The 14,136-nt window shown below is 41.2% G+C and overlaps 1 protein-coding gene across 1 annotated transcript in view; it reads right to left on the reverse strand.

Moving 5' to 3' along the window:
- The window catches only part of MBNL3 (muscleblind like splicing regulator 3), a 111,807-nt gene extending 98,489 nt beyond the window's left edge, over nucleotides 1–13,318 (reverse strand). Inside the window, exon 1 of the mRNA XM_003272623.3 lies at nucleotides 13,165–13,318. The gene's annotated coding sequence lies outside the window, so the exon portion shown is untranslated. The remainder of the gene's footprint in view (nucleotides 1–13,164) is intronic.
- Between the last annotated feature and the right edge of the window lie 818 nt (nucleotides 13,319–14,136).

The raw sequence follows: 14,136 nt of genomic DNA on the forward strand, positions 1-14,136 counted from the left end.
CATGCTTGTTACAGCTGAAAATCCTGAATAACTCACACTCAAACCCCTCACACCTTATTCAACTGACTCTATACTACTCTGTAAATGTTTACAGTGAAACAGATGCTTATAGGCAAAGGTATCCTATAACCCCCCAAAATATGTATTACTGCTTTCTAAAAAGCTTTAACATCAGAATAAGAAAGAATTAAAACCTTTAACTCTCAGGATCAGAGCATGTATGCAATTTCACCCTTTAACATTTTTTAGTTTTTATCATCATAAACAGAATAATGTATATAACGGGTTTTGTTGGTGATGATGTAACCCTTTATTATGGTCCTTAATTTGTTTTACATCTCATTTCATAAATTGATTGCTAATTACCCAATCAGTAGATGTGTCTTTTTCTGTTCTTAATCTTTAAATGTACTATATCTGAGGAGGGAGATACAAACTCACAATGACAGAGTTTAGTCACTAACTCCTAAGAAGCTGACATTACATTTTCAGAGCAGTAACTCCAGTTTAACATTTAAATATCTATAAAGCCTAATTGCATGTCAAGTCACAAAGTTGAGGAAGCAACAGTGCTTTAAGGCTCTGAAGGATGTCCACAGGAAGAGACCTTTGGGAATGAATTCAATATGTCCCAGGCAGAAAGAGATTTAATGACAACGGGAGGGAACTGCAGGAGAGATGAGGGTGAAGACAAACTCCTCATGATCCTACTGGAGATGCAATAGTACCCCCAGAAGGCAATATTTTCCTCCCCCTGACAATTATTTAATTCTAAGGAATATGCACAAATTGGCCAGACTTCTAAGGCCAGACTTCTCCTAATGGGTTGCATTCAGTAGTTAATCTCCTATCTGTTCGTGTGAGTAAATCTTATTTTTTCCTACTACTAGGCTCAATACTCATTAGTACAAAAAAAGTGATTGGAAAGACTATGTGGCTATTTTCTTCTTTATTTCTGTAATCATTCCCATTAATATTTTAGGTATATTTAACAGACTTTCAGCTTATGCCTCATCTACAATTTTAAAATTCATTTTTAAGTGTGCCTTTGTTCACCGCAGAAAAAATAGACACCCACAGGTTTTTTTTCCAGCATAAACATTTATATTTATTTATGAATCAGCTTGTTTTCTTCTTGCAAACACATTCTCTCTTGCTATGACCATTGTTGATTTATGAAAATCAAAAACAATTTTTGAGCCCTTTAACTTATATTTAACTCAGTAAAATGAGCTTGATTTTCTTCCAACATTTAAAATTTTTGGATAATTCTTTTGCCATTCGAAGCACCTCACACCCAATTGTCCCAAGATTTTTAGTTGTCATTTTGTTGTTGTTGTCGTTGTTAAACATCCTTTTTTCGCTTTTAGTCCCAGATAGTTTTATTTTCAATGTCCTAATGTTCTAGCAATACCACTTAGTAAATACATAATAAAGTTTCTGCCTTCAGGATTGCAAAATACCTTGGACATTAAATCTTACAGCACAGCTATCACGAAAGCCCTCAGCATCCCTTGACCATCTTCCCTTCAAAAAAGAGAGGAAAAATATTTCTGACACAGAAATAACATCCACTAAAACACTGACTTTTAAGCCTTTCTGACAGCAACAAATAGTAAGAAACACACTTTACACCCTAACTCAGTAATATGTGCATGGATTTGAAATAACAGTCTCACCCAAAATATCTAATCTTACTACATGACACATGTTGATATTTTCTTACTGTGTATTTAATGCAATTCTGTTTGATAGAAATGCTAGTCACAACCTACTAAATGGGTTTCATTATGCACTAATGAGTTGTTGCCTACCACTTGAAAATTATAATGACAGAATAAATAGGCTTTTCTAATACCACAAGGTAATGCTGTTGGCTCCAAATACAGTAGAGTAAACCTATATTAATTTTGACACCACTAGTTCAGATTGTGATAACTGAACCTGAACCAGCTTGAAATATGTATTTTAGATTACCTATAAAGAAAGGTTTTGCTAAACAAAATAATAATGTCCAGGCCCGGCACAGTGGCTCACGCCTGTAATCCCAGCACTTTGGGAGGCCAAGGCAGGCAGATCACCTGAGGCAGGAGTTCAAGACTAGCCTGGCCGTGAAACCCCATCTCTACTAAAAATACAAAAATTAGCATGGTATGGTGGTGGGTGTCCATAATTCCAGCTACTTGGGAGGCTGAGGCAGGAGAATCGCTTGAACCTAGGAGGCAGAGGTTGCAGTAAGCTGAGATTGTACCACTGCACTCTAGCCTGGGCGAAAGAGTGAGACTTCAACTCCAAAAATAAAAATAAATAAATAAACCCATACATACCTACATACAGCTGTGTTGCTAATTGTAAATGTTTGTAAATATTCAGGCCAATCTACTTACAAAAAACGTCGTTTGTTCTTAGTCCAAACCAGTTTCTAAATCGAATACGGTCTTTCATCTGAGCTTTCAAAATTTTAGTGTATCTTTTTTTTTTTTTTTTTTTTTTTTTTTTGAGGCGGAGTCTCGCTCTGCCGCCCAGGCTGGAGTGCAGTGGTGCGATCTCGGCTCACTGCAAGCTCCGCCTCCCGGGTTCACGCCATTCTCCTGCCTCAGCCTCTCCGAGTAGCTGGGACTACAGGCGCCCGCCACCACGCCCGGCTTATTTTTTTATATTTTTAGTAGAGACAGGGTTTCACCGTGGTCTCGATCTCCTGACCTCGTGATCCGCCCGCCTCGGCCTCCCAAAGTGCTGGGATTACAAGCGTGAGCCACCGCGCCCGGCCTAGTGTATCTTAACATTCAAACTCAAAAATGTTCAAAAATTAAAATCATATTTTGAAATATATATTTTTTCGTTCATCAGCCACTTTTTTGTTTATAAATCTGCTCTGGGCATCATCTAATAATAACAACAGTAATGAGTATATGGTTTATTTGTGGAACATTTTAAACTTCAGAAAACCCTTTCACTTTTGTGAACTGGTAATGACCAGCAATCCCTGGATTACTGAATATTTAAAAAGCATGTAATGACATTTGCCAGACTCAAAAATGAAACTTAATATTTGGTTTGTTCTGCATGTAACAGATTACTCAATCCTATGAAGAAATGCAGGTGTCTGGCCATCAGTGATTGCCTCTATTTCAGAGATTCAGCCCACCCCTGCCATCCCCCCACCAAATTTGGAAGATATGAAAGAAATTTAAATTTCAAGATAAAGGACCAAGCCAAGTCATGGAGTCAGGGGAGTTGGGGGTGGGGGGCGCTGTCACATAGCCTCCTTTATATGGAGGTACCTACCAAAGAACTCAGAACAGATGTTTGTCTTTTATAAACATTTAACTTTTTAGCAAATTGAAGGCTTAGGAAGCTAAGGGAGTGAAGGGCAGGCCAGGAAGTCAGGGATTCCTGGATGTGAACCCAGCCTCGATCTTGTTCTGTTTTTGCTCTAAATCAATGCCAAACTCTTCACACCTCAGCTGCTTTATAGCAGGCAAGAATTATACTGAAGACAAAACTGTTTCCTGGAAATGTCATGGGTTAAATGATTACTATTACAGCTCTCAATGGTACTTCCACAAAAGGCAAAGCACTCTTCATGCATATTATTTACCTTCATTATATTAGGAGATCAAAGTAAAATATCTGTAACCTGCTAAACCGACCCTGAAAACAAACCATTCTTTCCATTCCTTTCCAAGTTTTTGTGCACTTTACTAATGATCAGTTATTCAACCAATTAGGAAACTCAATCATGTGAGCTTAAAGGTTTTCAAGTAGCTGTAACACCTCTGAGTTAAGAATTATCTGGCAGACGTTAATGGCAAGTTCAGGGCCCTCAACTTTATTTGGCCAGTCTCTATTGGGCCATCGACCTATAGGAAATGCCCTCCCATCAAAGGCCCGATTTGGCAACCTATGGGAAATAAGTAGTTTGTCCCTGTTAGGAAAAGCAGCTCCATTCTCCATATGGATGAAGAGGCACCACATCCATACCCAGCTCTGCCCATGGTGCTCTGGGCTCTTCAAAGGGCAGAATGTGGTTTCACTTTCTCCCCACTACTTCATGAGAAAAGCAGCCTGGTCGCTTCCTGGCATTTAATGAATGGTCCTCTCTCCGTGGATTTGGACTGTTGGTCCTTCCAACCAGTCATTAGCTGGCAGGAAATGCCCTCCTCAGCAATCACTATTGTGTAAATAAAGCCATAAACTTTCGAAGGCCCATGCAATCCCAGACCACAAAGCTGCACGTGTGGGGGGGGAGGGACCTTGATTGTAAAAGCACTGCCTTCCAAATTAAACTCAAACCACATGATACAGTTCATAAAATATACAAAACATGCAGCCCAGTGACAGATTTATTGTGGCCTTACAGAATAAAGAAAAAAAAACTCTATATGGAAAATACAGCTACTTCTGACTCAAATAGCCCCCAAACAGGAAGTTAAAAGCAAATCAGCCAGCTGCGGCCTCACTAAGTTATGAAGGAGCCCAGTGCAACCAGCATTTCCTGTCATTGCTTGTCACCGTTTCTGAGTGCCTCTGTCTGAACTGTTTTCTTAGATGGCTAAAAATATTACAGAGATTTCTTTGGGGATAGACACAAGGCAACAAGGAGGCCTATTATATGATCTAGGCATGAAAGTGAAAAATGTAACTTTTATCCAAAAAACATTCACTTAACACAGGTTACAGATTCAGTCACTTGAACCACTGCATTTTAATGAATATTGGAATAAAAGCCCACATTTGTAAAAGCATTTAAAATCAGATCTTAGGTTGCCTAGCTGTTTCCTGTTAATTTAGGATAAATATTCAGAACCACAATTTTCATGTGCCTGATTAGTAAATGACAGAGCTGGAGACTACAATATCCCAGAAATCTAGCTTCTTAGAGTTTCTCTCATCATCATCATCGTCATCCCACAAAATGACTTGTGCAAGTTCAAAGTATGTGCATGTATGAGAGTTCTCTAAATCAAATCACATTTTAGATCCTTTTATGATGATGTGATGATGATGATGATCACACTCTTCATAAAATATGGAGGTAGTCTCGTCTTTTTTTCAGCTCTGTGAAATGCCAAGCCTTAGGACACATCTTTCTAGCCTATCAACTTTTCAATCACAACAGAGCTTTGGAGGGGAAGTTTCAGTAAGAAAGCAAAAGCATTCTGCCCTGGTATTGTTGCTGCACTGAATCTCAGTGTATCTATATGAATTCCCCAGCAAAACCAGGTTATTAAATATGGGGTAGAGGGGCAACTTGCGAGTCAGTCAAATGTCCCACCAAAACATGGATGAACCTGGAGAACATTATGTTACATGAAATAAACCAGGCACAGAAATACAAATACTGCATGTTCTCACTCATATGTGGAAGCTGAAAGAGTTGATCTCATAGAAGCAGTGAGTAAAACAGTGGTAACTAGAGCCTGGGAAGGGTGGGGGTTGGGGAATAGCCAAAGGCTGGTTAATGGACACAAAACTATAGCTACATAGGAGGAATAAACTGTAGTGTTTTACAGCACTGTGGAGTGACGATAATAACAATTTATGTTTTCAAATAGCTAGAAGAGAGGATTTTGAAAGTTCCCAACACAAAGAAATGACAAATGTTTGAGGTGATGGATATGCTAAATACCCTGATTTGATCATTACACATTGTATGCATGTATTGAAATATCACACTCTACCCCATAAATATTACAATTATTAAGTGTCAATTAAAAATATACATATAAATTTGTAAAAAGAACTCCCAGACCCTCCCTCTGGTCAATCCACAGGCTTTAGCCCTTCCTCCTCATTTAGATGGGTAACACTGATTTTCAACTCATCTTCTATGGCGAGTGGGACCTACCCTGAACTTAAGTTTAGAGGCAGACATGGAGCCCTTCACTGCTCATACTGGTCTCCTCCCTGGTTCTGATGTCAAGTCTAAATGTCGTGATGACCATTTACCTAAGGCCTCAAATTCACAAATTGCCTCAGATGCAGATGCTTAACACTATCTCCAGACCAGGTTATGTATTTTGACCCTATATTTTCATTTGCATTACAATGTTAATTTAATAAATGTAAACATATAAAGTACACCACAAAAAAGTCCCGCCAAAATCCAAGGTCTTTCTCAAAAAAGGCCCTCCCTTGAGGAGCCTGTCAATCTGAGTCTGGCCTTGACCCTGGCTTCAGAAAGCGAGCAGAGTGCATATTGACACAGCCTCTGTCTGCAGCTGAGGCCGCTGCTATAGGCATTCATGAAACATATCAGATTACACAGGCATGGTACCCCAGTCCCACCCTAATGATTTTATTTGGAAGTCCTTAAATATAAAATGTAACTCTATAACATGTACTATGTTTCACTTCATATATCTGGGTGAGCTAATAAGGTTTCTCTTCATGTTGTCCAATTACTTGGGGGAAAATGCTGACATAAAGGAGTTGGGAGTTTAATTTTTTCTCAAAATCACTTCTGAAAGAAATGCCCCTATCCTTTCTTCGGGATCCTCATGGATCACAGACTGCAAACAAATTTTAAAATATCAATGTACCCTTTAACAAAACAGCACCCCCAACCGGGCCATTATCAAGCGCCTACTTTTCAGAGGACGAATACAAACTCTTCACTTGGGTACTGAGGTTAAATGTGATCCCCACCTCTGTGCCATGGGTCTTGTTGAATTTGTCATTACATATTTTAAATGGAACTCAGAAAACCAGTGTATAGTATATGAATCCAACCTTAAAGCAACCACCTTAATATTACATATTGTGACAATCTCATTTTCCCCATTGGTAAATTAAGTAAGGAATTATTTCATGAGATACATGTCCAGTTAATATTCTACAGGGTGCTTTTGTTTTGTGTTGTTTTGCTTTCCTGTGTAGAAGCTGAGTACTACAAAACGAAAGGTGAAATGTAAGCTCTCTGGTTCTTTCACTCTCTCATTTTGCTAATAGACCACCCCTCCCATGCCACTCTCCAACATAACCTCGTTTGGTTACTTTGTACTGCCACATAAGGAGAAACTGCAAGCGCTGAACCTAAAGACTGATTATCCTCTGGGCACAAAAGATGATTGTGGTGGATCTGAAATGACAGCTCTTGTCTCTTCTACTGTGTGGACTTTGCTTTCTGGACACAATAAAAAGAGGCGCTATTCACACCTGTATCTTGGTAAGTAAAAACCTATGCAAATCCAGCCTCTAAATGGGCAATCAACATCTGACTGAAAATGAGACAGCTCCCAGTGTCCTTTTTGGATTTTGTCTGTAACTTCATCACTTCCTAAACTATACATGACAGGAGGCATCAGAGTCACAGTATTTCTGATTTTTTTTTTATTTTTAATCTGGTGAAACAGTTAAAGAACTGTTTCTATGTAAACATTTCTTTGTAATGAAGACTGATATCCCTGGGATGTGGGGGAGGTATTCTAAATGCAACTACAGGTGAAAGAAAAGTAGTAGCTGGCTTTCAGGCCAGTCCTCAAGGTCTCAGCCCCAAAGCTGGCATTGCTTGCATCTCCCTGGACTTGAGTTGCTACTGTGGCCTCTAGCAGAACAGTCATTCAATCTAGTGTTCAGTCTGCTTATTGGTGTTGATTTTTATTTTGTCAATAAAAAACAAGTAATGCTACAAGGAAGAATGTTCGTAATGTGCAAAAACAAGTTAGAAAGATTAATCTAGTCTTTCACTTATTTAACAAACTTTTACTGAGAACCTACTATTTATCAGACATTAGGGATATGAGGTAAAGAGACCCAATAACCTCTGCTTAATGAATAGTTACTGGTACATTCAAGGAAACCTGAGTAAGCCTGAAGAAACCTTTCTTAATTTTCCACACCAGTTGAAGGCAATGCCAAGAAGCTCAGGATTCAAGAATCCAATGTGGACAATTTTAAGCTAATTTGAATGATCCTAAATGGAAAACAAAATCCAGCCAACTATCAGACTCCAGGATGCTCTCATGGCTTAAAGAGATCAAATGACCTCTAGTCTCTACTGCCAACCCCCTGCATTTCTGTCCAGGTTGCCTTTTCTCAATGGGAGGCCCTTTATTTCTAAGCCCTTCAAGTTCACTCACTGTCTGGGCACAAAACAAACTCCTGCCTCAAATCAGAAAACAAATCATTCCTTTTCCTCATGAGCCAACTTCATGCTGATGCAAGTAAAACTTGAGAGTTGACATAATATTTTAGGAAGCATGTCAAATTGAGTCCTATGCTTGGGCTTCCTGAAAATCACCATACACATACAAAGGGAGAATACACACACACACACACACACACACACACACATTTAAATCAAGCCTCCTTTTATTCTTGCTTCCTCTTGAGTTCTGAGCAAACCATCTTTTTTTTTTTTTTTTTTTTTTTTTTCTGAAAGTTAACTGCCTGGAGTTGAACATTCAGAGCCCTGGCTCTTTCCCTGAGCCTCAGAGCGACATCACTATATCAAGTATTTATTATAGTTTACAGTGAACCTTTTTTCTTTCATTCTTAGAATTGGAGGAATGCTGTAAAAATAGATATTTTTCTATAATCTTCCAGTGAGAAAGCAACGCACATCTGTATACAATGTTTTGAACTGACCACTAATTTGCACACTCACATACGTGTGTGTTTGCGTGCCCAGGCAATTTGGAAGTCCCGTTATTTCTCAAATAAAAATGATAAGGTCCTACTTCCCAGATTGTATTGTTTTCTCCATCAATCTCTTAAAAACAATGTCACTCAATCTAATACCAAGCTGATCTAAATGATGAGTTAATAATGCATTTTTACTACAATGATCTGGAAAAAATATTTTCTTATCCGTTTCAGGTCATGTGGATGTTATTAACATCCATTAAGACAACTGATACCTTATTTATCCTAATTCTCAAAGTTGCCTTCCCAACACTGTCATTTGGCTATCTTGAGGCAATAGATAACCATTTAGGAAGAACAGAATGTCATGGAACCATCTGGTATCCTTAAGACCTAAAAGCCCACATTATTAAAGATCTAATTGCTTTCTTTCAGTTATAATTTATGTTTGTTTGCTGGTTGGTTAATTGACAATTAAACAACTTGCTCCCAGACACAGTTTCTTCTCTTTCAGGAAAAGTGTCCATCTCATTTTAGCTGAGGCTCACGTTTCTTCCTACATTTGAAGTGAGAGCTAAATCACACCTAGAGAAAGGCAGAAAAATCCCACAAACACAACTTCTGATTTCTATTTTCTTGATATCACACATATTTGAATGAGGAAAAATCCATCTGTTTCGCCTAGTAGACAATGTCATAAGAAAACTCACCAGCATGGAAGAACCTTGATGAAGTAAAGGTGAGTGTAGCCTTCATGCTCTTACAGACACTTGATAGTGTTAACATGGCAGTGACCATTATCTAACTTTAATTACAGGATGAAATTACTTGTCAAAAATGTACTATAACTTAAGTACTGTCAGCTATGCCCCAATCCCTGTTTGTAAGCCTATCAGGCAACATTATTTATTTGAAAACAGAAAAATTCTGCCACCTTCCTGAATTTATTGTACTATAAGTAGAATAAAAGTAAAATGTTATCAACAGAAATCTTCATCATTTTAGAGCTTCTCACTCCATTCCCTCCCCTCCTCCCTCACACATAAAGGCAGCTGGGTGGAGAACAAAACTGTACTAAACTATACTGTCAACATCTGCACAACAGTCAAGAGACTGTCACTGTTCCAGCATGTGTGTTACTATACAATCACTCAAAAGACAAAACCTTTTTTATTCCCAAACTGCTGTGATACTGGGAAGCATCACAGTGAAGCTGCAGAGATAATAATACACCTACTGGTCAAAAGCATGAAGTATACAAGTGCCTGGAAGTACAGTGAGAGGCAAGAGAACCCTTTAGAAGCAAATACAATGCAGACAACTAGGGGAATGTACATTCTAATCTTCTTTGAATAAGTTTAGGTTCTTCTGAGTGCACAAAAATGCCTTCCGTTTAAATTAAAAGCTGCACCCAAAATCTATTCCGCTGTGAGTTTATAAGCTATTCGTTTTTCTTTTTAATGTAACATTTATTAAGCACCTAGTTTGTGCAAAGCATTATCCAGGTAGAGGGTGGTGCAAGAGAATACCAAAGGTACTTTGCTACCAGCTCATAATCATAAAAAGCAGCTGTTGTGAAATGCCTGAAGTGGACAGTTGAGAAAAAAAAGGTACTTTATAATAGTCCTGGGAGTCATTACGATTGCTTAAAGTAGCAAAGGAAATTAGAGAAATGAAGTAGCTCTTAGAAGTAGAGCAAAACATGCAGTCACCACCTCTAGCCCAACACTATATCAATTATCTCTCAAAACATTTTTTTTTTTTTACAAACTCCTTCACTTATGTTTTCATATAAGGTCTCCAATCTCATCACTGTATGAGGCAGCAGAAGGTTAACTGGCAAAATTTCCCCCTAATTTCTCTGACACCAGTTTAGCTTGTCTATTCTGGCCTCAAGGTTTAGTATTTTCACTTTTCTTTCTTCCTTTCTTTCTTTTTTTAAGGATGCATTTGGTCCGAAGTCTTTTAGCAGCAAGGCAGCACATCCGGAAGCAAACAGTACTGAACTGGGGTCTAAGTCCATAATCACTAAAAATGGGAGAAGTTGCTTTTTCTCATCCTCCCTTTACCAAAATGCAAGTGTTTATTGCTCTACCTGCAGGAACTCTCATTTTAGACATGAAGCAATGAATTGCCCCACATACTTCTTTCAAGAATAATATGAAAAACTGCTGAAAATTTGTTGTATGGTAATTCCATTGTAAACAGTTTGATTGTTTGTTTCTAGGTAGACTACAGCACCTGGGCAGAAAACTGCATCATGCTTTAATAGGGCAAAACAATATTTTTCTCCCTTTCCACACACTTGCTAAATTTAGTAGCAGAGCCTCTGCCAACCAAGTAGTTTCTACTGCTTTGGGAGAAGGAGTAAACAGCGATAGAATATTATCAGCTGAGCTGTGGGCAGAAGCCCATTTTAGGCTATATTTGAAGAAGTGTTGGTAAATATGAAAGCATCCCCCAAAAGTATCGCACATTAGAAACAAGTTAAAAATTACTTTAAAAAGTAGTTAAACATTCAGGATTAGATTTTCATGGGCCAAGGAGAAGATGGGAATATAATCAGGAAAAATCCAAGGTGTCTGATAAGCCTCATTGTCTATTTACCTTTCACTGGAGGGGGAAACAAAACAAAACAAAATTCAGATAAATTGTATCAAGCATGGATGTTTAGTCATTCCCACATACCAACAATCTGTTTTCCAAACATTATATCAGCAATCACCCAAACGTTTATTCACTAAAGCAGGGAGTCCGCTTAATAAAAAAATTAATACCAATCATTTCAAAATTGAATCTTGCAAGTTTTGTTTTAATTGATTCTTTCCCATGAAGTCTACCCACTAATACGGAGAGGCTGTGGGGATCCCAGGTCAATTTACAAACGACGTAAGAACATCTAGGATAAAATAACTCCTTTAAAACATATTACTTTAATTAGAGCCACAATTAATTTATCTGTTTTATCTATCATCTATCATCTAGCTAGCTAGCTAAGAGTGCTCAGAAAAACACACAGTAGGTCTATTACCCTAATTACGAAACTACAACAATGAATCACTTAAATGTCAACTTTCATTACTTGTCTGGGTTTAATTTCGTTTTCTTACCATAAAAGCTTATTGTGTGAGTGTTAAAAACTAAAGTTCCCTTTTTAATAGTCTCCTAAAATCTACTCTCATACCCTTCAAACCCCAGTAGTAAACGCGAGCTGCCCAAATGTGTTGACTCAGGGCAGGAAGAGACAAGGTTCTGCAAGGAAACTGTGGCACTGCTCACGATATCGCGTGAAAATGGGGAAATTAGTTGTTAAAAAGCATTTGCTGATGATATGCCATGCAAGAAGTTCCTTTAAATTAAAAAGATAGAAGTAGAAAAAAAAGAAAGAAGGAAGGAAGGGGAGGAGGAAGAGAAGAGGAGGAGGAAGAGAAAGAAGAAAAAGGAGGAGGAAAGGAGGAGGAAAACGGTCAAAGCTCTAAAATTGCAACAAAGTTGCAGGATGACTTTTCCTTCTATTTGCTATTTTGTAAAATGAAGTTTAAAAGGCATTATTTCCTCGGCGTCCTAGGAAGGCAGCCTTCTTACAAATCCCAATTCATCTCCAGCCTTACCTTACGCTGCTAGCGCAAACCCAGAGGCTAAGGGGCCCTGCTCTCAGCGGCAGCAGCAGGGGCAGCGGCAGCGACAGCGGCACATGCCATCTGTTAGCGGCAGAAGCAAAAGCAGCGCTGCGCGAGGTGGCCCCGGTGCCGGGAGAGCCTTTAGCAGGGGTGCATACTGAATGCCGCCATTTTAAAGCGAGGTTCCTGAAATCATTAGATATAAGCAAATTAAAGCCCGCCCCACCTCCAGAACTTCAGGGCTGGGACTTGCAACCCGGCTCCAAGTCGGCCGCTCTGGGGTATAAAATGTCAAGTCTACAGACACGCGCACGCGGACTCTCGGACGGAGGCGACGGTTCCCCCTCTCCCTTCTGCCCCCTTGACCCCTTCGTGCTTTTTGCAAGACTCCTTTCGGTTCCAGGGGCCAGAATACTTTCTTTTCTGGGCTCCTCGGGGCCCCTTCCCGGGGCCGGCCGGCGGGCTGTGGGAGGAGGGGACAAGGCCACGGGCCGGCCCTACCCGCTCTTCCCAGGCTCTTGGTTCAGTCCACTCGGAGCACACCTCGGAGCGCCCCAGCTCCCTCGCGGAGGCCGGGCGTGGGGCTCCCGCCCGGGCTCGCAGCTACCATAGCAACCCCGGTCCCAAACCCGCCCGGCCTTTGCCAAAGGCGTGCCCTCCTCCCAGGCCAGTGCCCTCCGCCGGACGCCAGACGTCCCCTCGCGCAGCCCCGCCGACCCCGGGCAGCCCGGGCCGGGGCCGCGCCTCCGTGCGTCCCGCGCCGGACACACGCGGCACGCGGAGGGAAACGGCGCCAGCGAGGGGCTTTAGGCGCCAAAACGGAAACTCCCGCGAAACTCCGCCGGCCAGCGGAGCCGCGCGCGGGCAGCCGGAGCGCCGGACTCGGAAGCGGCGCACGCGGCCGCCCGGCCCCGCCCCGCCCGCCCAGGTAGCGCGGCGCCGCCGCCAACCTCACCTGGCTCCGCACGCCGCTGCGGGACGGGCGGGAATGCGGCCAAGGGCCGCCCCAGCTCCCGCGCCCACGCCGGACTTTCTGGCCTCCGCCTCTCTCTCGCTGCTCCCAAAGAGCGCCAAAAAGTCGCGCTGCGGCTCACGCTCCGAGTGCGGGCACTTTCTTCCTGTAGGGCGCTGTTTCGTCGCGAAATATATTCTTTGTGTGGTTTGCTCACTCGTGCCTGGTTCTCCGAGAGCGCAGCGCGGGCTTTATTCTCAGGGGGTGTGGCGCCTCGCCCCCAAACCCAGCGGCCCAGCCCCCGCTGCACAGACCCTTTGTCATTTCATTAGGAAGGGAAAGGGGGACAAATCATAACGCTCAGATTTTACAAAAGCGAAAACAAACGGAGCAGGCACACATCCCCAGAGGCGGGGGTGGGGTGGGGGTGCAAAGTTTCTGGCGCTTCAGGAACTGAAGTGCCAGTGAGAAAGGCAGTGTGATTCACAGCGGGACGCTCATAGACACTTCCCAGACAGGTGAGGCGAAATGGGTCCTTTCAAAATTGATCTTAGTCGATAAATAAGTCCACTCACTACAGGCTAAATAAGTACATTCATACTCACCAGCTGCCTTCTTGGGGGTTTTATCTTTCATAAATGCCTCAATCCTTTATTTCCCTCTAAGAATTTCAGACAGGGAAATGCTGATCAGTGCAATCTGTTCCCTTTCTTCCACGGAGTTTGCAGGATAAGAGGAACCCTGAGGTAAGGTTCCAGATACTTCGGAAAATGGACAAAGCAAACGCAATTTTATATCTTGATTAAAAAGTGTGCATCTGCACAGGGAAATTACAAGTTTCGATTTAATGCAAGTGTAATAGGAGCACCAGCTGTCCCTTAATTGGAGCCCCACAATAATAAATGCGTGCTTTTATTTAATTTTACGAAGACAATTGTAGTTGATAACGCACACATATGCAGGATCGTCAGTGAC

The sequence above is a fragment of the Nomascus leucogenys genome, chromosome X (assembly GCF_006542625.1).
Source record: "Nomascus leucogenys isolate Asia chromosome X, Asia_NLE_v1, whole genome shotgun sequence".
Taxonomy (NCBI): Eukaryota; Metazoa; Chordata; class Mammalia; order Primates; family Hylobatidae; genus Nomascus; species Nomascus leucogenys.